The sequence below is a fragment of the Pongo pygmaeus genome, chromosome 7 (genome assembly GCF_028885625.2).
Source record: "Pongo pygmaeus isolate AG05252 chromosome 7, NHGRI_mPonPyg2-v2.0_pri, whole genome shotgun sequence".
In the NCBI taxonomy this organism is placed as follows: domain Eukaryota; kingdom Metazoa; phylum Chordata; class Mammalia; order Primates; family Hominidae; genus Pongo; species Pongo pygmaeus.
The window spans coordinates 148,832,567-148,855,976 of record NC_072380.2 but is presented as its reverse complement, the minus strand read 5'-3'; positions in this window follow the sequence as shown (position 1 = coordinate 148,855,976).

The window sequence follows — 23,410 nt, the reverse complement described above, 5'->3', positions numbered from 1 at the left end:
TAGATTCAGTGCTATCCCCATCAATCTACCATTGACTTTCCTCACTGAATTAGAAAAAACTACTTTAAATTCCACAGGGAATCAAAAAAGAGCCCATATAGCCAAGACCATCCTAAGCAAAAAGAACAAAGCTGGAGGCATCATGCTACCTGTCTTCAAACTATTCTATAAGGCTATCATAACCAGAACAGCATGGTACTGTTACCAAAACTGATATATAGACCAATGGAACAGAACGGAGGCCTCAGAAATAATGCCACACAAGTGATTTTATATTCCTCTTTTACTTTCTCCCTTTTTAATTAACACTATTTGTTAATTTTTGTATATTTAATTAACACTATTTTAGAAACAAATAGCACCTCTTCCTCTCCGCTTCTATTTTCTGAGATTAGGGTCAAACTATACCCTGGACCTGAACGGCCTGGCTTGTCATTTTAATTCAGTCAGTATTACACATAGATAGTGTAGGATACACCTCAGTATGATAATGTTATTGTTTATTAGTGTTTTTGAACAGAAAATATAATACTTTGATTATCATAAATTCATACATAGCATCATAAACCCACTCATTTATTTTATTTAACAAATGTTTAGTAAGCACCTACTTCATTTCAAGCCTTCTCTATTTCTTAAGGAGTTTAAGGTGATTAAGATATATCCCTGCTCCTAAAAAGTTAACAAATTAGAGAGACAGAACTTAGATAAGTATAATATAATGTAACAAAGTGAACGAGATTCAATAGGGCCAGAGTGTAAGAGAGTTTCAGCTTCTTTAGGGTAGGTAAGAATTTTCAGAGAAACTAAACTCAACCTGGTCCTTAAAACATGAGTAACAACTTGCTAAGTGAAGAGGAGATGATATCTGAGCCCTGTGAATGCTAGTGGGGACAATAGCTGGGAGCTAGGAGAAAAGTGGTGGTTAGCTATTCTCTAGTACTTTAAAATTGAACTGAATGCTCATACATTCATTCAAGTGTTTATTAGGTTATTACAATATCAAACAATGCACTGTTAAAACCACACAGAATGGGACAGAGAGTAAATGCTTAGAACTGCAGCAAAAATGATAGCTCGAGCATAGGGTGAACTTAAAGTTAACTGGCTAATTTAAAGACTTCCACTTTTTGTTGGGGCCCAGAGTTAGAAGGCCTCTATAAGAGGTCCAAAAATCCGTGCAAACCTCTGATGACATGAGCTTTATGACCTGGCAGATTCCATGGTGTTGAGATATTAGTAGATTACAATAGTGTGAGGGGTCTTCAGCAAGCCTATTGGGAAAGTCACAGAGCAGACCTAGAATTCTAAAGCAATGCCATCACCTCTGCAGAAGAGAAATACTCTCCATTTGCAAATCAGCTTCTGGCAGTGGAAACAGCATATGAACAAAAACCCCAAGTACTTATGCTACTGATGTCTCTTCTTTATCTCACCATGGCCTAATAAGAGAAAGTGGGATATTTCCTATGATCAATTGACAGATAAGAAATAATTTAGCTGCTTCATTAAGCCACACTTTGGGGCTCTGAAAAGCTACATAGGAGAGGTAGATAGGCAGATATGTGACCATTGGAAGGCTGTCCACTTGACATGCAAGAGGGGGTGAACTGAGATATGGATATACATTGACTTCTGGGCAGTGGTGAATCACTTGGTCAGTTGGTCAAGAGTTTGGTAGACACAAGAATAAACAATTTGGAAGAAAAATCTGAGTAAGATGTATAGAAGCAGATCAATAGGACTGGCTACAAAGATGTGGATCTTTATGTTTCAAATTATGCTCACCACAGAGGTTATACCACACAGTAGATACTGAATAGTCAAAGGAAGAGAATAACCCAACCTGTGGATGAGGGCCAGCCTTTTCTATCAGCCACCCCAGTGTGTGTTCATTGCACCCATGAGCATGTTGTATACGATGGTACAGATAGAATTTATACAAACTTAAAAACATGGGTCTTCTTTATCTGGGATGATAGCCATTGGCACTACTGGGTGTCCAACGTCCTCAGCAGAGACCAACGTGTCTACTTGGCATCATTCCTCAGGGTGATTACTGAGCTGCTGAATGGGACATTGACTATGTCAAACATGCTTCACCATGAGGAGGCAGTGTAATTGATACATACTTCAGACATTTGTTTTCCTTCTCTGACTACATTGCTTCCTCTAGCACTATCATCTAAGGACTTACAAAATGCCTGATCCATATTATCCAACACAATGTTGCCTCATATGAAGGGAGTCACTTCTTAAACCAGGAAGATGTTGAATCCCTGAAGAGACCAATAACAAGTTTTGAAACTGAGGCAGTAATTAATAGCCTACCAACTAAGAAAAGCCCAGGACCAGACAGATTCACAGCCGAATTCTACCAGAGGTACAAAGAGGAGCTGGTACCATTCCTTTTGAAACTATTCCAAACAATACAAAAAGGGAATCCTCCCTAACTCATTTTATGAGGCCAGCATCGTCCTGATACCAAAACCTGGCAGAAACATGACAAAAAAAGAAAATTTTAGACCAATATCCCTGATGAATATCGATGCAAAAATCCTCAATAAAGTACTGGCAAACCGAATCCAGCAGCACATCAAAAAGCTTACAATGGGTTCAGAACCATGAGATCTGTAGGTCTAACCATATGTCTTACTATTCAAAAGTAGGCAGTCTAGAAGAATCATGGCTTAAAGCTTAAAGGCTCACTAAGACACCTTCCAACCTAACAATAGTGAGTTTAAACACTGACTTTCAGAACATCTCACTAAACCAAGAGTCAGAAAACTACAAACTACATGGCAAGTATGGCCTAAAGTCTATTTTTGTAAATAAAAGTATATTGGAACACAGCCATGTCCATTTGTTTACATATTATCTATGGCTACTTTACCACTAAAAGGGCAGAGTTCTGTAGCTTCAACAGAGATGGTATGGTCCATGAAGCTCAAAATATCTAGTATCAGTATCATGCTCTTTACAGAAAAAATATATATATTTATTTCTGCATCAATTCAATGGCTGTTACATGATGCTATGTCCTCAACAACTAGAATAAATTAGAATAAATGGGTATAGGAACCATGGGTGTCCTTTGACACTCTTGGCTATTATAAGTGTCAATTGAAGTAGTTATAACCTGCTCAAAGACTAGGAATTAGGGGATTAAACTTCTCTGGGATGAACATTTGGGTCACTAGGCAAGCAACGCAGAACAGACAAGGGGCTGTCCAAGGATAAGGAAAATCTTGAAAGGGTCATAGAGGAGAGAGATGATGAATATCAACTATGGCTCCAAGATCAGCTGCTAGGACATGAGCTTATGGGGGCTAGTGTCCTAAACTTGGGGAGTAGGTACAGTCCCTGGGATTGCTAATCCTAATTAAGTATTTTGAGGAGATTGCTAGGGCTACCACCTTGAAGAATGAAAGAAATAAATGCATATTGTTCTAGTATCACAGAGTGAGATGCCCATAGCATAAGATAGTGAGGGCCTAGAAAGTAGATTTGCATGTACTTCCTCAGGTTTTGTGAGGCCCACCTGCCCCCCAGGTATAGGACACTAGCCGCTATAAACTCATGTCCTAACACTGCTGGCTGTTTCATCCTTCCCAGGCAGAACACTGGGCTTTAGCATGTCCTCTGACATACCTGCCACTGTATCCCCAACAGCCAGGTCCAGCCCAGCTGGACCCACAGATGCTGTGACTCTCCCTGCCTTTTCTGATTTTAGATGAAAGACCTCACCATGAGACATGGGCCTGGCTTTGTCAGCGGCTACTTAGAGAGGTTAGGCAATACCATCTGGAAGTACAGATGAGCTAACACCCTGCGGACCGGTAAAAGACAGAAGATGGGAAGTTACTGAGAAATAAACACCCCTTTCTCCTTGCCTGGACTGACAGCTCGGAGGTTCAGTGCTGTCACTTAGCTTCTCTGAAGCTGTCCCTTGTGCCAATCATGCAGCTGTGTTTCCTATAAAACTGGCCAGCTCCGTAACCTATCTCCTTGTATTTTCTTCCCCTCCTTCGGAGTTCTCACTTTCCCTTTCCCTTGCTACCCTGGGATTGCACCTCCCAATAAAGCATTAACAGGCTATATTTAGCACAATTTTTGTTTTCTAGCAGAAAAATAATTAAAACAACCTGCTTAAATATTAATCTTGAGTGAGGCTTAGCCAAAGAGAATAATCAGAGAGGTTATTCAACATGTTTCACCTCAAAGGCATCCAAGTATTCTTCATTTCAAATTACTGAGACTTGATTAAGCAGAAATAAAAATGAAATTTGAGATCGGACATTCCTGATTTCAACACTTGGGTCTGCCATTTCTTGGCCTGGCCAAGTCTTATCCTCTCTGAACATCAGGTTTTTTAATTTAAAAATTGGAAACAATCATATCTGTTTAATGGGGTAATCTTTCAAAAGTAGCAAGACAGCATATAAAGAACCAATATATCATTTAGCATGTGATATACAGTCAGTGGGGTCCCAACTCCCAGGTATTGTGAAAGCTGTGGATATCCTCACATCAGAATCTCTAGCTTCCTTCCGTTTAAGTTCTAGACAGGAGAACCATACATTAGAGGGGACACGTGGTGTCTGCCAGGGACAATACATTTTAGGAGTGGCATCCACGTGGAAAGGGATAGACATTTCAGGCACCCATGTGGTCCATTCTCTCCCAAATGCCTGATACCTCTTAGAGACCTTATTTCATTCATCAAGACTGTCTTGCTGGGGGACATCTCCCATGTGCTGTGTCTATCTCTGCTCTCCTTTTGTAAGACAAATGAGTAAATATAATTCATAACCACTTTTAGCAGTACAGAAAAAGTAGTTAGGTATTTAATTTGGCAATCCTACCCAATGAACTTCTCCTAAATCTTAGGATCAAGCTCTGTGAATAAATTGTCATTTCCAACCTTCTGTGTAGGATATTCTTTTCCATTAAATCCAGGAATATATCTACATAAATATGAATATCAACATGCAAATTAATGGAAATGAGGCCCAAATGGGGCTAAATATAGGGTTGTAAAAGAAAATTAACTTGTATATGTGAGCATATAAATGCTCTATATGAAAAAAGCATTTAGTTATTGTTCTCTACATTCATGAAATCTACTCAGAAGAAAATTACCTACAAGAGAGAGATCTTAATTAAACATGAAGTAGAACTACTTGGTTTTCTCAGAACAGGGAGGTAAATGAAAATCTAGAATGGGGTTCTAAAGAAGAGTATGACATCTCTGTCCAGTCCATTTTCACCAGAACATAGAAAATGTCTGGACATCAATATGCCTGGAGGCATGAAGATAGAAAAGATGGCTTCAATTCTCAAGATGTCAAGGCAGGGAAAGAGCTGAGTACTTATGAATTCCAAGCCTTCCCTCTACCCTATTTTATGTGTAAGAAAATAAGGCCCAGAGAAGTTAAGTGGGTATCCTGGGTGGATAGAGCTAGTCAATTTAAGTAGGAAAAGAACGGTAGTGAAACTCACTTGGGGCAGCTGAAAGGTTACTAAAAGGTCTGTGAGCAAGGAGCATTGCAGGCGAAAGGCACAGAGGGTTTCCAGCCAAAGATGTCTCCGCACTTTACCCTTCAGGACTCCTGCTGTTCCCATGCTGATGGAATGTTTTGGTAAAAGATAAAACCTGGGGAAAAGCAAGGAAAGAGATGTGGATGGGAGCACAGGGAAGCAAGGGTGAGTGAGAACTCTGTGGGCCAGAGAGGCCCCCTGACAAGTCTGCCCTAGACTGGCCTCATCAGAGAGGTGTGATCACCAGCATTCACTCCAGTCCAGGCTAATTCTAGCCCTGTGGACATCACCCCATCCAATTTGAGCCCAGGTCCTGGAGCTTGCCTTACCAGGACACTGCTTCTGCTGCATCACACCTAGAACCACCATAACCCCATGAGAGGAAGGTCAGAGAAATGCTCAGAGTGGATCTGCACAAAGATTTGCCTTATCTCCCCTCTGAGGTGGGAAGTTATTTCTGGAGAGAGGGCAAGGAGCTGTGTCTTACCTAAGTAAGCCCCTTAGTAAGGCTTAATATACAGCCTTGTTTGTGGTGGATGCTTAAACAAATGCCCCCACACATCTTATGACTAACTCATTCAGCATTTACCATGCTTCCTTGGCATGATCAACAAACCTGAAGCAGCATCTTTCAGGAGTAAACACTCAGGGTGCCTTACGACACTTCCTGCCACTAGGGAGCTGGGGTAATTCCCTGCAGCCCCATTCCAGCAGAAAGAACCACTTCATTTCCGAGCTCCTTTCTTTGTTGTTTGTCTCTACCCACCAATCAGCTAGAAATTTTCAATAGCCTCTGAACTCCATCGCTTTCCCTTTTAAGAAGCAAAGCATAGCTAAACTCATCTGGACCTCAGATGGGGTCTGCCTTTTCTGAGATGAAAAAGCCAATCATTTAAAGAAGTGAAACAAAAGATCCAGGCAGAGTGAGTGAGGATGTGAAGAACACATCCACGGCACACAGCAATATACAGACTTAACAGAGACCTTGCCTGTCCCTTCTGTGTGTCAAGGAGAAAGTGCTCCAGTTTATACATATTCTGGATGGACACAGAAGAGTGAGAAGAGTTTATTAGAAAGATGCTAGAGAGGAGAAGGAAGGTAAGGCAGGCCGAGAAGAGGGAGTCGCAGGAGCATGTTGGTGTACAGGACGGGCCCTGTTTGGAGAGTCCAGCACAACCTCTTGATAGAGTTTGCCTGGATCACATCTTTCAAAGGACTTCTCAGAATGGTGGTATCTGAGCCAGGTGGCCAAAGAGAGATGATTGGGTCACAGAGGGTCCTGCATCCTTCCCCCTTTCACTTATGAGGAACCAGGAACAAAAGAGCACCGTTGCTGGACTTGGCCCAAGGAAATAAGCTCTGCCTAGGTCCACTTACTTTCCATTGGGTACAAGAGGGAGGAAGAGCAGAAAAGAGAAAAATATGGGCTCTTTCTCTTACAACAGATAATCCCTGCCCCTGGATCAAGATTATCCAATGTTTGTCTTGGCTTCTAACTAATCGGATATTTCCTCTTCCCTTGCTGAGTGTGGCTTGCCCAGAAGTGGTGGGTAGAGCCCTGGCAGGAGCAGATAGCTGACAGCCCACCTCCCCCACTCTTGGTATCCAATATGAACATTTGTCTACTTAGAAATAATAAAGCAAAATGATAGAAATAATAGTGAACATTTACTAAAGCAGCATTGAGGCATGCATTGAAAAGTATCTAGCATATAATACCTACTTCACATACATTTTAGTAATTACAAAACCCCATGAGATCTGCATTATTAATATCATCTTTGTTTTATGGATAAGGAAATTGACGCATAGCTCTTTGATCTGTGATGCAGAGAAATACAGAATGTTCTGGAAGACCAAGAAGGTGGGGAAGGAGGAGGCTCATATGATCTAATTTGATGGGAACAGATAAATATAATATAAACAATGATCTTGGAGTCATCCTTGACTCCTCTCTCTCTCATTTTCCATTTTCAATTTATGAGAAAATCCTTTCAGTTCTACCTTCAATGTATTTCTACATTCTGACCACTGTTCACTACTTTCACTGTTACTGCTCTGGTCCAAGTCACCATCCTCTCTCTCCAGATCTGCAGTAGCCTCCTAATTGGTCTCTCTGCTTCCACTGTTGATCCTCTTTAAACTCTTCTCAACACAGCAGGCAGATCCAGCCTGTGAAAATCTAAGGCAGTTCAGACTATTCTGCACAGATCCCTCTAATGGCTTCCTGTCTCACTCAGAGTAAAATCAGTCCTTAAAATGACTGAAAGTTCTGTGCAAAATCTAACCTCCATATTTCTATTTTCTATTTTTCTGTCCTTTCCTTGCTGTTCTTCAGATACACTGGCCTCCTCTTTGTCCCATGAATAGACCAGACACACCCCTCCCTCGGAGCCCTTAAATGGCTTGTTCCCCTTCCCAGGAATGTTCCACCCACAAACACTCCTAAGCTTTGCTGCCTTCCAGTCTTTTCCAGAAAGTCCTCTACCAGTGAGGCTCTCTCTGGGACATGCTGTTTAAATTTCACAGCTAATTTTTCTCCTTAGCGCCAATGACAATTGTTACCACATTTTGTCATTTCTAAGATTTTTTTTTCATATACTCACATTTTTGAAATCAAGATCTATCTTAGAGTTGATGATGTGTCCTGACTTGTGTTCCCCTAAGGGCAGGCTTGGGTCTGGAGCACTAAATACCAACCCTCATATTCCAGTCATTAACCCCACTATGCTTTGGGGTTATGTGTTGGCTCTGGGCTGGGCAGCCAAGCAGATCAAAAGACACCATGGTGTATACAGGAGGTAGGACACAGCAGCACTGAAACAACAAGCATCAACTTTAGCTGGCACATATTTGTTTTGTTTATCATTAAATTTCTTTCTCAGTGGCCCAAAAAATTGTAGCGCATCTTACAATCACTGGTATCTTTGACTTGATGAAAGATGACAATGTTCTCACTTACTGTGTGTCTCTACCCCTAGAAACTGTCTTCCTGACAGCACATAGTTCTCCAAAATTAATAAAAGAAGGGGAAGCTACACTTTCTAGATATGCCTGGTACACAGTAGGACTTCAGTTCATCACTGTTGAATGAATGAAGCAAGCGAATAAATACTAAATGCAGATGCAGTAAAATAAACTATCATGAGGTTCTTCCCTTGAAGTTACCACCACAGGCAAGTTTAAAATCATTTTTCAGGATTGTCCAAGTGGCTTTGTGGCCAGAGCTGGTTTTCTTGATGTGATTAGTGACATTGGTCTCCAGAAAAGTTCTAACACTCTTTACACTGTGTCTTCCCAAGAAGGAGTTTAGGATATAATCAAAGCCAAGGATGCCACTATGGTACCATGCTGTGGAGTGTGGGTGGCTGGCAAGATTCCTGGGATAGGAGTGGAAGAAAGGCTTTTGGAGTAAGGAGCAAGAGTCAGATGAAGGCACCTGCATCTGTGTGGTGTATTCTTGCCTTAGAAAGTCTTATGTTCCTTTGAGATGCATTTTTCTTTCTTCTTCCACATTGGGCACTACTGCAGCAGGAAGAGCCAGTAGGAGAAGGAGGCCCATTCACCCCTGAAAGGCTGAGCAAGAAAAAGAAAGCCTGGGATAGTAGGCAGCCCCTCAGCTGGCTTATTTGATCTTTGCTGTCTTCTGTGGTCTAAGAAAGAAATGGCCCCTTTCCTTGGGGAGCTGGGTTCGGTCACACACGAGTTATAGCTATTTCTTCTGACCCAACCCAGCTTCCCAGCACTGGGATTCCCTACAGAGATTACACACCAAAGCAAAATTGTCATAAATGGTGATTTTCTTTTCTTCAGAAAGTCCCCTGCAGGTACTTTGCATATGATATTTTACATAAGTTGGCAGCTGCATGGAGAGAAGGCAGTTTGACATTGTTTGAATATATTTTTCTCTCATTCCAAGGAAACTCTACAAACTCAATATTTATAAAGGGGCAGTAATGTGATTGTGTGTCTAAAGAGCTCCTATCATCTAGATTTCTATATCTTCAAAATTTATTATGGTGCTATACAAATAATTGATACTCAAAAAATTTGCCAGAGAAAGTAAAGTTTCATAATAAGTAAGCCAACACTCACCAAGAGTTTGCCTTGAAGTTTTTTCCCCACCACTTTAAATCAAAAAATTAATAAGCATAACATGGTTCTCTTTAACAGTGGGCAAGTCACTTCTCCTTCTAGACTTCTGTTCTCCCATCTATAAGAATGAAGCATGAGCCATACGATCCTTAATACTCTCCTACCTCTAATGTTTAATAGATTAATGTGATTCAATTTGCCAAATTTCCAATCACTGTTTGTTTTCTCCAGTAACAAACTCAATTGGCCGATGCCGTGTCATGTACAATGGACTCAGAGCTGTCAATATATACCCAAATGTGAGAAGAAGTGTTTTGGAAAAGATAAAACTTTCCAGAGGCCCCCATTTGTCTTTGGCTAGGCATTTTCACTCCCCAAAGAATTCTTGTGTTTTTGAAATACCTAAATGAAACATTGCAATATTCTTTAATCTTTTAGCTTTCAGAGGCAAGAAGAGTTTCCCTCTTCCTCCAAAGGTTCCAGTCTGCATCTGTTGAAATAAGTTGACAATAGACAGATTAACAGGAAAAAGGTACATAAATTTATTAATGTATACATAGACACAGGAGTCCTGCAAATATGAGATTCAAGGAAGAGCCAGAGGACTGAGGTTTCTATACCATCCTGGGATTACATAAAGAATGGGGCTTCAGAGCTTCTAGGGGGAAGTAGCATCACAGGCTGTGAAAGACTCAGGGGAGGAAAGCATGGTGAGCTAAGGCTGTCTTGTTAGAAAGATAAGAATCTCTCAGGTAGCTGCTCTCAGAAAGAATAGATGGTTCCCGGTGATAAAATGTTTCTCTGTCAAACCTCTAAAAGCATCATACTTCTGTCACCTTTTCCTGTGAGTTAAGTTCTTCCTAGATCGGGAGAAAACAGATAGGGGGCTTCACAGAGAGCCTGTTTTCATTGCTGTTTACATCACTGTTTATTTCACCAAGGTAGATTTGCTCTACAGATATAAATCTCTCCCACAAAGGACAGCTTTTCAGAGCTATTTCTGGGTCTGCAGCCCCTCTTAATCCATATAGAAATATGCCAAGGAAGATTATTTGGGGGTGCCATGTTTTGGTTTCCTTCAAGCTCTTTGGCCAATTACATAAACACAAACAGCTTTAAGCTCTTTAGTCTATTACCCAACCGCCAACAGCTTTACTCAATGTGCTGATTGGTGGTATCTATACAGTGAAGAGAAAGTGGATGAGCTGTCCTGCAGCAAACTCACTATTGCTTTTGTCTGTCAAGGTTCCCTCTGTTCTGATGCAAAACTCCTTCTGTTTCTGGACCTGGCTTCTACAACTCCCCTGTACCCACAGCATACAACCACAACTCTTCGACTTGCATGAAAGGCCCCTAGTCCTCTGGCCTAAACTTAATCACCCTGACCTCACTTTACTGCCTCCACATACTTAATGCTTCAGCCAAACTCCCTTTCTGAAAACAAACACAGAAAGAATGACTCGTTCTGCAATTGACTGGACATGAGAGGTTAAGGGGATGGGAGATTCAGAACTGACTTCTAGAGATGAAGCTAAGTGAAGTATGTAATCACCATTAATGCAGCACTACTCATGTACAAGGAAGTTAAATGGAGAGAATAACACCTCACCCCTGGAAGTACAAGATAAGATGTGATATATTTTAAACTAAGTAGTTGCCTCACGTGGAACATATTGAACTAACAATATTATCTAAAATGTATTGCATGTCAACCACATACCAGGCTCTCTGCTGTCATATTCACACATTTTCTTTGGTATATATTTATCATGTTGCACTACATGATATTTTGAAATGAGTGCAGAGTGTAGCACGGCTAGAGCAAGTTAATTAACATGCATTACCACACGTACTTTTTTGTGATAAGAACACTTATATCTACTGTTTTAGCAATTTTCAAGAATACAACACATTGTTACTAGAGTCACCGTGTTGTACGATAGGTCTCTTGAACTTATTCCTACTATCTAACTGGAATTTTGTACCCTTTATCTTAGCTGATTTGATCTCACAACCTTCTAGATGTAGACACTACCATTCTTATTTTACGAAAAGAATTCTAAGGCTCAGACAAGGGCAAGGCTATACAACTTATGAAGCAAAAGATCTGGGATACAAACCTAGGTATAACTTCAATGGTCTTGCTCTTTTCCACTTATGTCACATTGCCTAAAAATAGGAATTTAAGTAGGGTCTACATGAAACGGAATAGTACATATATACATATATCCAGAACAATGGTGCATACATACGACAGACTTACTTTAAATACAGAGACTTAAAGTACCACTGCTAGTGTCTGAAAAGTTAACACCACCATATTTCCCTCACTGGCATTTCTCAAGGTCAATTATATTTTCCCCATTCGACAGATGAGTAAATCGAGAAAGGTGTACTATGATGGTTGATTTGGTCCAATCAACATATTAGTTTTGTTTGTTTTTGCTTTTGTTATAACCTAACAGCTGTAACTTCATTGGCTGCATATGTATCTCTTTGGAATGCTTTTGTCCGACAGTAATAGAAAACCCAACTTAGAGTGGCTCCGAGCAGTAAGGAAGATATTAAATTATCTCATGGAACCAGAAGACCATAGCTTTAGTTCTGGGGCTTAACTGGCACTCTTTCTAATCTTCCTGGTCAGCTACACTCAGGACCTTGACCCCTTTTTTTTCATCCTTTTTTTTATTGCTTTGGGGTCACAGGAGAGCTTCTACAACTCCACATTCATGTTCTTTCAATAATGTCCCTCTCAGGGTGAAGGGAAGATGTGCTAAATGCTTTCTCTCAATAGGCTCTGTGTTTTTATTTGGAAATGAAGCTTCTTGTGGGTCTTCGTCCTATGTCTCATTGGGAAGAATTAGGTTATGTAGTAAACCAAACACTAGAAAAGAATATGAGATTTCCATAGCAGCTTTAGGTCAAAGAAAGTTAATTTTTTTAGGGGATGAGGTGGGGCTTTCTTTCATAAAAACAATCACGCAAATGCCTACCAGTCAGGCTGAGATTAGAACTTGGGTCCCCTAAGTTTCTGTCAAGAATGACTGGAGAATTAGTTCCTGAAATCTAAGCCTGACCATGAAGAACCACCAGCAAATCATCCATTCAACTTTGAAGGCTGCTTTCATTATTCAGTAAGGTATATTTTGATGCCCATGTTTTAATGCACAAATAAGAGTGGAATGTTAGTCCCAACATGTTTTCCAAAGCCAAACACTATCAACAGATCTCTCTTCAGATGAAGAGGAAAACAGTTATTTGGAACATAGCTCTTGGCCTGAATGCCATTTCACACCCAGCCTCAGACAGGCCCAACCACAAGCCACTCTATCCAAATGGATCCACACTGGGTGTCGACACAAGAACAGATGATGCGGAGTGAAGAGCCTGCATCTGGAACCAGGATTGGATTTAAGGCCAGGCTCTGGCACCTACACCCTCTGTGAACCTTAGCTGTTCTGTATGGAGACAGGGAAACCCTTCAGGGCAGGGACTGTGCTGTGATCACCCCTCCAGTTTCAGTTCATACCAAATGGTCAGCACACTGCTGACACTCAATAAATACATTCATTCACACACTCATTCATTCATTCATTAGGGCCAAGTCCTATCTAGGTGGTGGAATACAATAATGAATAAAACAGATACACTCATGTTCTCATAGCCTTAGTCTAGCTAACAGGTGATACAGACAAGGAGATAAGCAGGTACAGAAGAGCATGATAGATGCCTCTACAGGAGGGAGGGGTGTCCTGTGGGAACACGTTGGAGACAGGTTAGAAGGCCATGGGCTGCTACTTAGGAGATGATGTATAAGCTGGGCTTTGAAGTACAAGTAGAAATTATCCACATGAGGAGGGAAGAGAGAGGAAAAGCACCCCAGGGGGATGAAACAGAGACCTGGAAGCAAGAAACAACTATATGTCTTTGAGGAAGTAAGAGTAATTTCAATTGACTGGACTGTAAAGTACACACGAGTTTGCAATTGGCAGTAGGGTGGGGTGGTGATTGGTGTTAGGGGTAGTGAGAGTAACAAGAGATGGGGCTGAAGAAGCAGATGAAAGTTAGATCTTAAGTCCTGAAAAAAAATTTTGTTCAATATCCCAAATGCATGAAAGGGCTTTAAGCAGATGAATAAAATGATCATATTTGCATTATTTTACATATTGATTTGGCTGCTGTGTAAAGAATGAATCAGAGGAGGCAAAGACTGGTGATATGGAGGTTGATTAAAAGGCTGCTAAGATAGGCCAGGCTAGAGTTGATAGGATAAAAGTAGACAATGAAAATGGCATTACCTGACCCATCTTTGTCACAGGCATGTTTATTCTTTCATCCCTTTATGCATTGACTAACTCATCCAACTGTAATTAACTAAGCCAGGCACCCTGCTACAGGTATGGGTTGGTCTCCATCACAGCTATCAAAGGTTACAGTCTAGCAGAAAAGACAGACTGGTGAGTCAACCATTACATTGTTGCAATGCTGTAAGAGTAGAGTGGTAATATGGGTGTTTTCTGTTTGTTTTTGTTTATTTACTTTACCTTTTCCCCTTTCTCCTGATAACACAGGCTCTCTTTTTTATGGGGAATCCCATAGAATTCTATACGATTCTATACAGTTTGAGCAACCAAGCAAATCTGTTCCCATGACCACAGAGACGATTTAAGTTGGGGCATATAAATCTACCAGAGACAGGCAAGACCCCACCATCATATTTAGCATATATGCACTGAGAGAGAGGAGAGAGAAGGTCTGTCTACTTTAGGATTTTGACTTGTAAGGAGAATGAAGACAGCATTGCCAAGGGTCATGTTGCCTCCACACTCAAATTGTCTGTTGAAATTAAAGTTGGAGTAAGCAGAGCCAAAAGGTAGAAAGAAAAAGTACACCAATGCCCAGATTATAACATTTAAACCTTCAGATTATCCCCTTCATCTCTTTATCCTAGTTATATGAACCAACATTCTCCTTTTAGGACTATGCAAGTTTGAATTGGGTTTCTGTTGCTTACATCTAGAAGAATCTGAATATAAATGGACCCGTAGATATACAAAGGATGAGAAGTATAAAGTTGCTTGTAGAAAAAGAATAAGTTTCCCAGAAGAAGTGATCTTGAGCTGAATCTTAAAGCATAAGAGGATAGCATCGTCTAGGTGATAGGAGTAGAAGACAGAGGCATTCCAGGCACAGAGAATTGAATATACAAAACTTGAAGGCATAAAAGACAAGGGAGTGAACAGGGAAGACTAAGTTTTCTAATATTGTAGAACACATGAATATAAATGGACAAGTGCATATGTGTATTAAGCTGTGGGAGGAGGGGGAGGCTGGAGCTGTAGGAAAGAAAGATCCAAAGAGGTCCCCTTTATCTCCTGTGTACACATCTCCCCAAACTCATATATAACTGGATTGAGGAGAGGATATGTGCTGAGCTGTTCTCTCTGGATGAACTTTAGGATCATCTTGGATCTGTTGCCCTCTTATTTTCACATCAAAATCTGTTTTTGTGTCTCCAAGACTTGTTCATGATAGCCCCTGTTTTCAGTTTTTCTTATTCCTCCTATTCTCTAAAATCCTTTAAGAATTTACACAAACACTACTACCTTTAAGAAGCCTTCCTTGATTTTTCCAGGCAGAATTTTGCCTTTTCCTCTGGGATCCCATACTCTTGGCCTGTGCCTCTGTTAAACACACATTTCATTATGTTTCACATGAAACTAATTTTTGTATGTTCCCAGTATTGTGGGGTCTTTGAGAGTACGAACCTTGATTTTTCATCTTTGGGGAGCCTAACATAGTGTCTGGACACTAGAATTGTCATAGAAGTGCTTTTAAAAGTGATGTAAGTGCTGACAATAAAACTTTAACCAGCTCCAAGAGTTTCAGTTTGAGCTCAATAGCAACAGCAACAATGAAAATCCAAAGCCTAAGAATATCGTTTGAACTTTCTGGGTTGGGAGATAGTTACAAATCTTTAACTTCCAAAGCTTTTCATTAAAACTGGAAGAAAATGTGAGACCATTTGTGCTCACAGTATTTCAGCTTGAGAGTTTCTGGGCTTAGCTGGAGTCAATGAATGAACTTAAATAATGGAGAAAGCCCACCCACAAGGCCTTTTGAAGCAAAAAGAAGAGAAGTGAGGGAATCTGACCACCTCACTTCTGTGCTTCTGGGACATTTTTCAAAGTGCCAAACAGGTTAAAAGGGAAAAAATCCACTCATCCTATTCCAGATTTGCAAATAATACATGTTGTTATGGCATCATAAGGACAATCATTTGAAAAATTGGTGATTTTTTATTTTTTATACAGATGTCTTAGTGTCAGGCAGATTCAACTTATGGGAGGTCTTTCTGCCCATATGGCTTGTTTACTGACCATTCAGCAGGTGGAAAGCATGAAACAGATTTCTTGGTTGTAAAGGAGTCTGAAAATACATGTACTTAAGCCTGAAAGATTCAAAGATTTGTCCTGTGTCCCTTTTCTGCAAGATGCAAAAAACATACAGATTCAGTTGAGCACCTTGATAATCAACCAGTCCTTCAGGGTGGTCCAAAGGGTAGATACCCCTGAGCTGTAGAAAGTGTGCTCACCAGGCCCACCCTTGTGGGCAACTTCCACAGCTAAGCTAGAGAGGCCACAGCATCAAACTTTACGAAGTGGAACCCAGAATTTACAAATAAGGTCCATAAAACTTTAACACAAATATAAGCCATGCTTACATTGCAAAGTTAAGTTTAAAGAAATGACTGAAGTGCACTTAGCATAAGAAACCAACTACAAACACAAACACATATATACATGTGTGCAGATATGTGCCTGTGTGTGTGTGTGTGTCTATATATATTTGCATATTTTGTGGGTGCAGGCTGTGGCCACTGTCACAAGAGAAAGACTCTTGGCACATTTACTGCAGCCTAGGAGCTAGACCACAGCCTTGCTGATCCAGAAGAAAAATATTCTCAATCTACTCAGAGATGGCCAAACCTGAGGGTTAGTCTGACACTAACTAAATTAACAGGGAAATAACAATGCATTATTCCACAGTAAACATTTCATTTCAGCAGGCAGAATCCTTATGTATCCTACCAAGACATTCTGCATTCCCAAGCTTGAGATACATGGAAAGCCACTATAATAATCAGAAGGTTGCTGAGTATCTCAGTTAGGACTCTCAGTTGCAGATGGCAGAATTCCTGATCCAAAAGGACTAAAGCAATTGTCTCGTGTAACTAAATATTAGTACTTCAGAAGAGTATCTTCAGGCACAACTTGATCAGGTCAGGGCCCAGTCACTTGCTCTCCATCGCGCAGCTCTGCCTCCCACCACGTTGGCTCCTTCCTCAGACAAGATCTCTTCCTGGGACATGAAAAGCATGCAGCAGATTCAGATCTTGAATCTTCTCAAATTGAACGCTGTGGATAAACAGCGAGCTCCTTTTCCAGAAATCCATCCCAAATTGTGCTTGTGTGTCATGTGCCCATCCTTGAGCCAGACAAGGTAATCAGAGAAAGATGATTCCCGGCTGTGCTTGGTCCCAAGAGTTGGAAAATTAAGTCCTACCAAAACCACTGGAATAAGAACACATTAATATACCACAGGTATACCTCACAGATCTTACAGGCTTAGTTCCAGACCACCACAATAAGGCAAGCCATATAAGTCTTTTAGTTTCCCAGTGCATAGAAAAGATATGTTTATACTATACTTGTAATCTATTAAGTCTGCAATAGCATTATGTCTAAGAAAAACAATGTACATACCTTAATTTAAAAATGATTTATTGCTAAAAAATACTAATGGTTTTCTGAGCCTTCAGCACATTGTGATCTTTATACTGGTAGAGGGTCTTGCCTTGATGTTGATGGCTGATGACTGATCAGGGTTGTGATTGCTGAAGGTTAGGGTGACTGTGGCAATTTCTTAAAATAATATCACTGCGAAGTTTGTCACATAGATTGACTCTTCTTTTCACATACACACACACACACACACACACAAATTTCTGTATTATGTGATGCTGTTTGATAGTATTTTATCCACCATAGAACTTCTTTTAAAATTGGAATCAACTCTCTAAAATCCTGCTTTGCCAATTAAGTTTATAAGCCTTGGTTTGTAATTTTTTATAATATTTGTAATATTTTAAATTCTTTGTTGTCATTTCAACAACGTTCACAGTGTCTTCCCCAAAAGTAGATTCCATCTCAAGAAACCACGTTGTTAATCTCATAAGAACAACTCATCATTTGTTAAGGTTTTATCATGAGATTGCAACAGTTCAGTCACATCTTCAGGCTCCACTTCTAATTCCAATTCTCTTGCTATTTCCACCAAATCTGCAGTTACTTCCTCCAATGAAGTCTTGAATCCCTCAAGTCATTCATGAGGATTGGAATCAACTTCTTCCAAACTTGTGTTAATGTTGATATTTTGACCTCCCCCCATGAATCATATATGTTCTTAATAGCACCCCAAGTGGTGAATCCTTTCCAGAAGGTTTTCAACTTATTTTGCTTAGCTACCTTAGAGGAATTACTATCTATGGCAGCCATAATCTTACAAAATGTATTTATTAAACAGTAAGACTTGAAAGTCAAAATTAATCTTTGATCATGGGCTGCAGAATAGATTTATTAGCAGGCAACACTAATCTCATTATACATTTCCACCAGAGTTTTTGGGGTGACAAGGTACATTGCTAATGAGCAGTAATATTTTTTAAAAGATTTTTTTTCTAATAATAAATCTGTAGGTCTTTATAATGAACTTAAAATATTCAGTAAACCATGCCATAAACAAGTATACTATCATCCAGGCTCTGTTATTACATTTATAGAACACAGGCAGAGTAGATTTAGCATAATTCTTAAGGAATTTGGGATTTTCAGAATGGTAAATTAGCACTGGCTTCAATTTAACATCACCAGCTGTATGTCTGAGCCCTAAGAAGAGAGTCAGCCTATCCTTTGAAGTTTTGAAGACAGGCATTGACTTCTCCTCTCTAGCTATAAAATCCTAAATGTCATTTTCTTCCCATTTTATCTGTGTTTTATCTACTCTGAAAATATGTTGTCTAGCACAGCCACCTTCCTCAATGATCTTAGCTAGATCCTCTGGATAGCTTTCTATAGCATCTATATCATAACTTGCTGCTTCAGCTTACACTTTTATGTTACGGAGATGGCTTTTTTCCTTAATCCTCATGAAAAAAAACTCTGCTAGCTTCCAAAAATTTTTCTGCAGCTTCCACACTTCTTTTAGTCTTCATAGAATTGAAGAGAGTTAAGGCTTTGCTCTGAATTAGGTTTTGGCTTAAGACAGTGTTTTGGCTGGTTTGATCTTCTATCCAGACCATTATAACTTTCTACATATCAGAAATAAGGTTGCTTCACTTTTTATCATTCATGTGTTCATTAGAGTAGCACTTTTTATTTCCTTCAAGAACTTTTCCTTTGTATTCACAACTTGGCTGTTTGCTGAAAGAGTTCTAGCTTTCAACCTATCTCAGCTTTGTATGTTCTTTCTTTGCTAAGCTTAATCATTTCTAGCTTGTGATTTAAAATAGGAGATGTGTGACTCTTCCTTTCACTTGAACACTTAAAAGCCGTTGTAAGGTTATTAATTGGCCCAATTTCAATATTGTATCTCAGGTAATAGGGAGGCCCAAGAAGAGGGAGAGAGATGGAAGAAGGGTTGGCTGGTGGAGTGGTAATAACACACACAATTATTAACTTCCTCATCGTATATGGTCATAGTTTGCGGCACCCAAAACCAATTACAATAGTAACATAGAAGATCACTGATCGTAGATCACCAAAACACACATAATAATAACAAAAAAGTTTAAAATACTGTGAGATTCACTAAACTGCGACCCAGAGACAAAGTGAGCACATGCCATTGGAAAAATGGTACCGACAGACTTGCTCAGCCCAGGGTTGCCACGATATCTGTGAAATGCAATAAAGCAAAGCACAATGAAACAAGGTATGCCTTTATTTTGATAAGGCATTTAGGAGATCAAAGATGCATAAACCACCCTGCAAAAGCCTAAAAGCACAGATGGTCACTAAATGGTCTTTGCAGAAGAATAGAGTTAGGTACCCATAGAGCTCATTCTGCAGAGTGAGACACTGTGTCAGGATGGGGCTGATTTTCCAGTGGCCCTGACAAAGAATCTGAACTCTACACCAGTAGGCCTCTTTCTCCACCTTTCCTCCATGCAAGACTTTTCCTGATATTGCTTAATAATTACCATTGTTAAGATAGAGTTGCTTAATAATTCTTAGGTATATGTTCAGTAAATATCAGCTCGAAGGGCGGCCAAGTCATAAGTCTGAAGAGAGGGGCACACATCTAGGCCTAGTCCAGTGACAGTCTTTTCTGTGTAAGGAAAATGCTTAGTTCTTTCACCTCTTTGGCTGATTCATCCCCACAACTAACTTTTAGAAGGTACAAATAATAGATCAGTTTTCCCAAAGGAGGAAACTGAAGTCCAGAAATGAGAAGCATCAGATCTAACACTTGAATTCTTTATTGCTGAATCAACTAAGCAATCTTTTCATACTCTTCACTCAGGAGCCCTTGCCACATGACACCTTTCTCTGCCTGGTTCTTCCTCAGTCAAAAGCACTAATTATCTTAACCTTTCCTTCCTCAGAGAGCGTCGGTGAGAATTCCACCTGCCATCAGGGCAGACATTCTCTAGGTTACAGTCCTAATAATTAGCTGTGAGACCACCTGAAGGCTGTATTAAAGCGCATGGTAACCAACACCAGCATTCTTCTACTTGCCTGTCTCTCCTTGGGGTTTCACAGTGCCGCCACTAGCCATGGTGATTAATGAGTTAATAATAAAGATGAGTTTTCAGATGCTTGAGCAGAGGGTAGCTGTCCACCAAAATGGATTAGCCTGGTCCACCGGGCGTGGCCCTGGAGGGACAGCTGCTCTATGTTCCTCCAGGGACCTTGTTTAGCACCAATCACCTTGTCATAAGGATATATTAAGGGGAAAGCAATTCTGGCTGCCTGCTTAGAAACGCTGACCACTCTGGCTGCTTGATGATTCTGAATTTACAGAGCTGGTCCTGCCCCAGGGGAAGCAGCACAGAAGGGGAGCCGAAGGTCTGGCTTCTTAGCCTGCTCTAGGGTTAATTTAATATGTGACTTTGGAGAAGTCGCTTCCCTTTGAGCCTCAGTTTCCTCACCTAGAAGATTGTAGGACTAGGTGATTCCCAAGACTCTTTTAAAGAGAATCCGTAATCCTATTACTTAAGTTACTAAGTACACCATCAGTAACAGCAACTCACCATCCTCTTTAGGAGTATTTGCTGTAAAAATTCAGTCAAAGCCTTTCAGTACAGGCTGTTTCCCAGTTTGACACAACAGAAGAATCACCTGAATTCAGTGTTAAACTCTCAGTCTCCAGTGCCACCCCGCACAGAAAGGATCATCTTCTCCTGGGAAAGACTCTGAAATCTGTTTTTAACAGACTTCTCTGGTGAGTCTCTAATGGCTCAAGTGTGGAAAACACTGAGATAGACTCAATGGTATGCATGTGGCATCTGCAGAGATCCCAGACTCATGGATCTCAAGCTTGTCTGCACAAAGGAATCATCTGGGAGCTTTAAAAGCCCTGCCACCCTGGTGCCATCTCCAGAAATTCAGACTTAATTGGGCTGGAGTGCAGCCTGGGCTTTCAGGGTTTTAAAGACTCCTCAGTTGATCCTGATACGCAGTTAGAACTGCGAATCTCTGCCTTAAACCCTAACTGTGTGTGATTCCTATGTCCTCAACATTCCTTCTCCACCACCATTGGGGTAAGTGGCAGTCCAACAGAGCTCAGATGTTCCTGTAAGGACAACACCGTCATCCAGCACCTGGTAGAGACTCCGAAGACAGAAGGACCGATTCTTATTTTCCATGCACAGCGTGGCAGCAAGGGATGGAGGTCTTCTTATGCAAATGGGAGCATCAATTGCTCTCACAGTGTTCCTGGGAAAGTGGGACTCACACTATGCATATTCACATCACAAGTATTCAATGAACACTACTTGTATTAAGGATCAAGAGAGGTTTTAGATCACAGGAATCTTCTGACAGTCCCAAGATACTTGGCAAATAATTGCCACTGGACATATTTTATCACTTTCATTCAATTTTTTCAAAAGCAGAAACAGTGGTAACTTTAGCTATCATTTTCTGAGCTCCAATCGTATCCTCTGTACTGGGCCAGACCCAACAACCACTATCATTCACCCTCACCCCATCTGCAGAAAGAAGGAGTCTCCCTGCTTGTTTCTTCCCAGGCTAGGAAATTCAACTTCAGAGACTTGAAGGTCATTCTGCTGGCACAAAACAGAGGTCCAAGTCCTCATCTGTCACACTGCAGGCCAGCCCCAGCCCCCACACCACACCACCCTGCAATTTATTTGGTAGATTGTTTTATTTCTGAGTAATAAAGTCTCTTCCTCTGCCCACCATCTAATTCCATATAATTTACATGAAAACCCTGTCACCAAAGTATTCTCTCTGTGGGAGACATCAGCTCCTGTCAGCCTTTTGAAATGTCTAGAGCAAAAGCTGGAAGCTTGTCTTGCAGCATTTAAGCCATCAGCATATGTCTATTAAGGGAGAAGCATCCATTTTGAGAGTGACTTGACATTTTAAAAATGTCTATTTGTTACCAACAATATCCTTTCAAACCTTTCAAAATCCCCCTAAAATCAACAAAATCAGCTAGCATGCAGGTGAGCCTATCTTCCCTGTCACTGTCTGAGCAGTGATATTTCAGCACTGAAAGGAGATGTGTGTGTGTGCATATGTGTGTGCATGTATGTGTGTGTGCATGTATGTATGTGTATATGTGCAAGTATATGTGGAAGGCACATGCCTGTGTATATATCTGTATGTGTGTGTGCATGCATGCACTCGTGTGCAGACAAAACAGAGGACTCTAACAATGAGGTAGACGCAGGACAGAGACAAGAAGAACCTGAGTGCACCCACTTCTTTCATCAAGCAAAATGAAGGATCTGAAGCCATCACCAGCCCTTAAATCTCTGCTCTCCTTCAGTAACTAATCAACCAGCTTAGGACTCACGCTTCTCCTCTGTAAAAAGACAAAACAATTATTTATGGAATTGATTTCCCCCTTGATCACTTACAACTCTCAGCAAGTCATTTAATTTCTCTGTGCCTCAGTTTCCTCATAGAATTATTATGAGGAATAAATGAGCTAATAAATGTAAAACAAAATATATGGAATATAATGAGCATTGTTGTTATTGTCATTCCTAACTCAAAAATATTATTGGTTTGTTCCACTTCACTATCTTGGGGAACAGGTTAATGACATATTTCCTTTAATTGTCAAATTAGAAAACCATCCACCCCCATATTATAGATCAACAGAATATCTAGTCTTCCTTCTAGGGTTTTCCTCTTTCCAAAATTTTCATGACCTCCCAAACATTGTTGATAGGCTCTGCTAATCCACTCTGGTTTCAGGCTTGCCTTTCTCCAGGTATCCTTTGCTCCTCAGTTTCTTTTACAAAAAGCACCACAATTTGTTATAAGCTTGGACACAGTCTTCTTCCTTAACATCTCCCCAAAAAATCTGTGTTGCTTGGGGTCCATGCATGAGGAACAGGAAAGAACAAAGCAAAGAGTGGCTCATACCACTTCCAAGGTTGTACATGGGCCTTACAAACTATTAACCAATCTTGGATTTGCATTCTGCAGCTGGAAGGCTTCCTAATGGGGGAGGC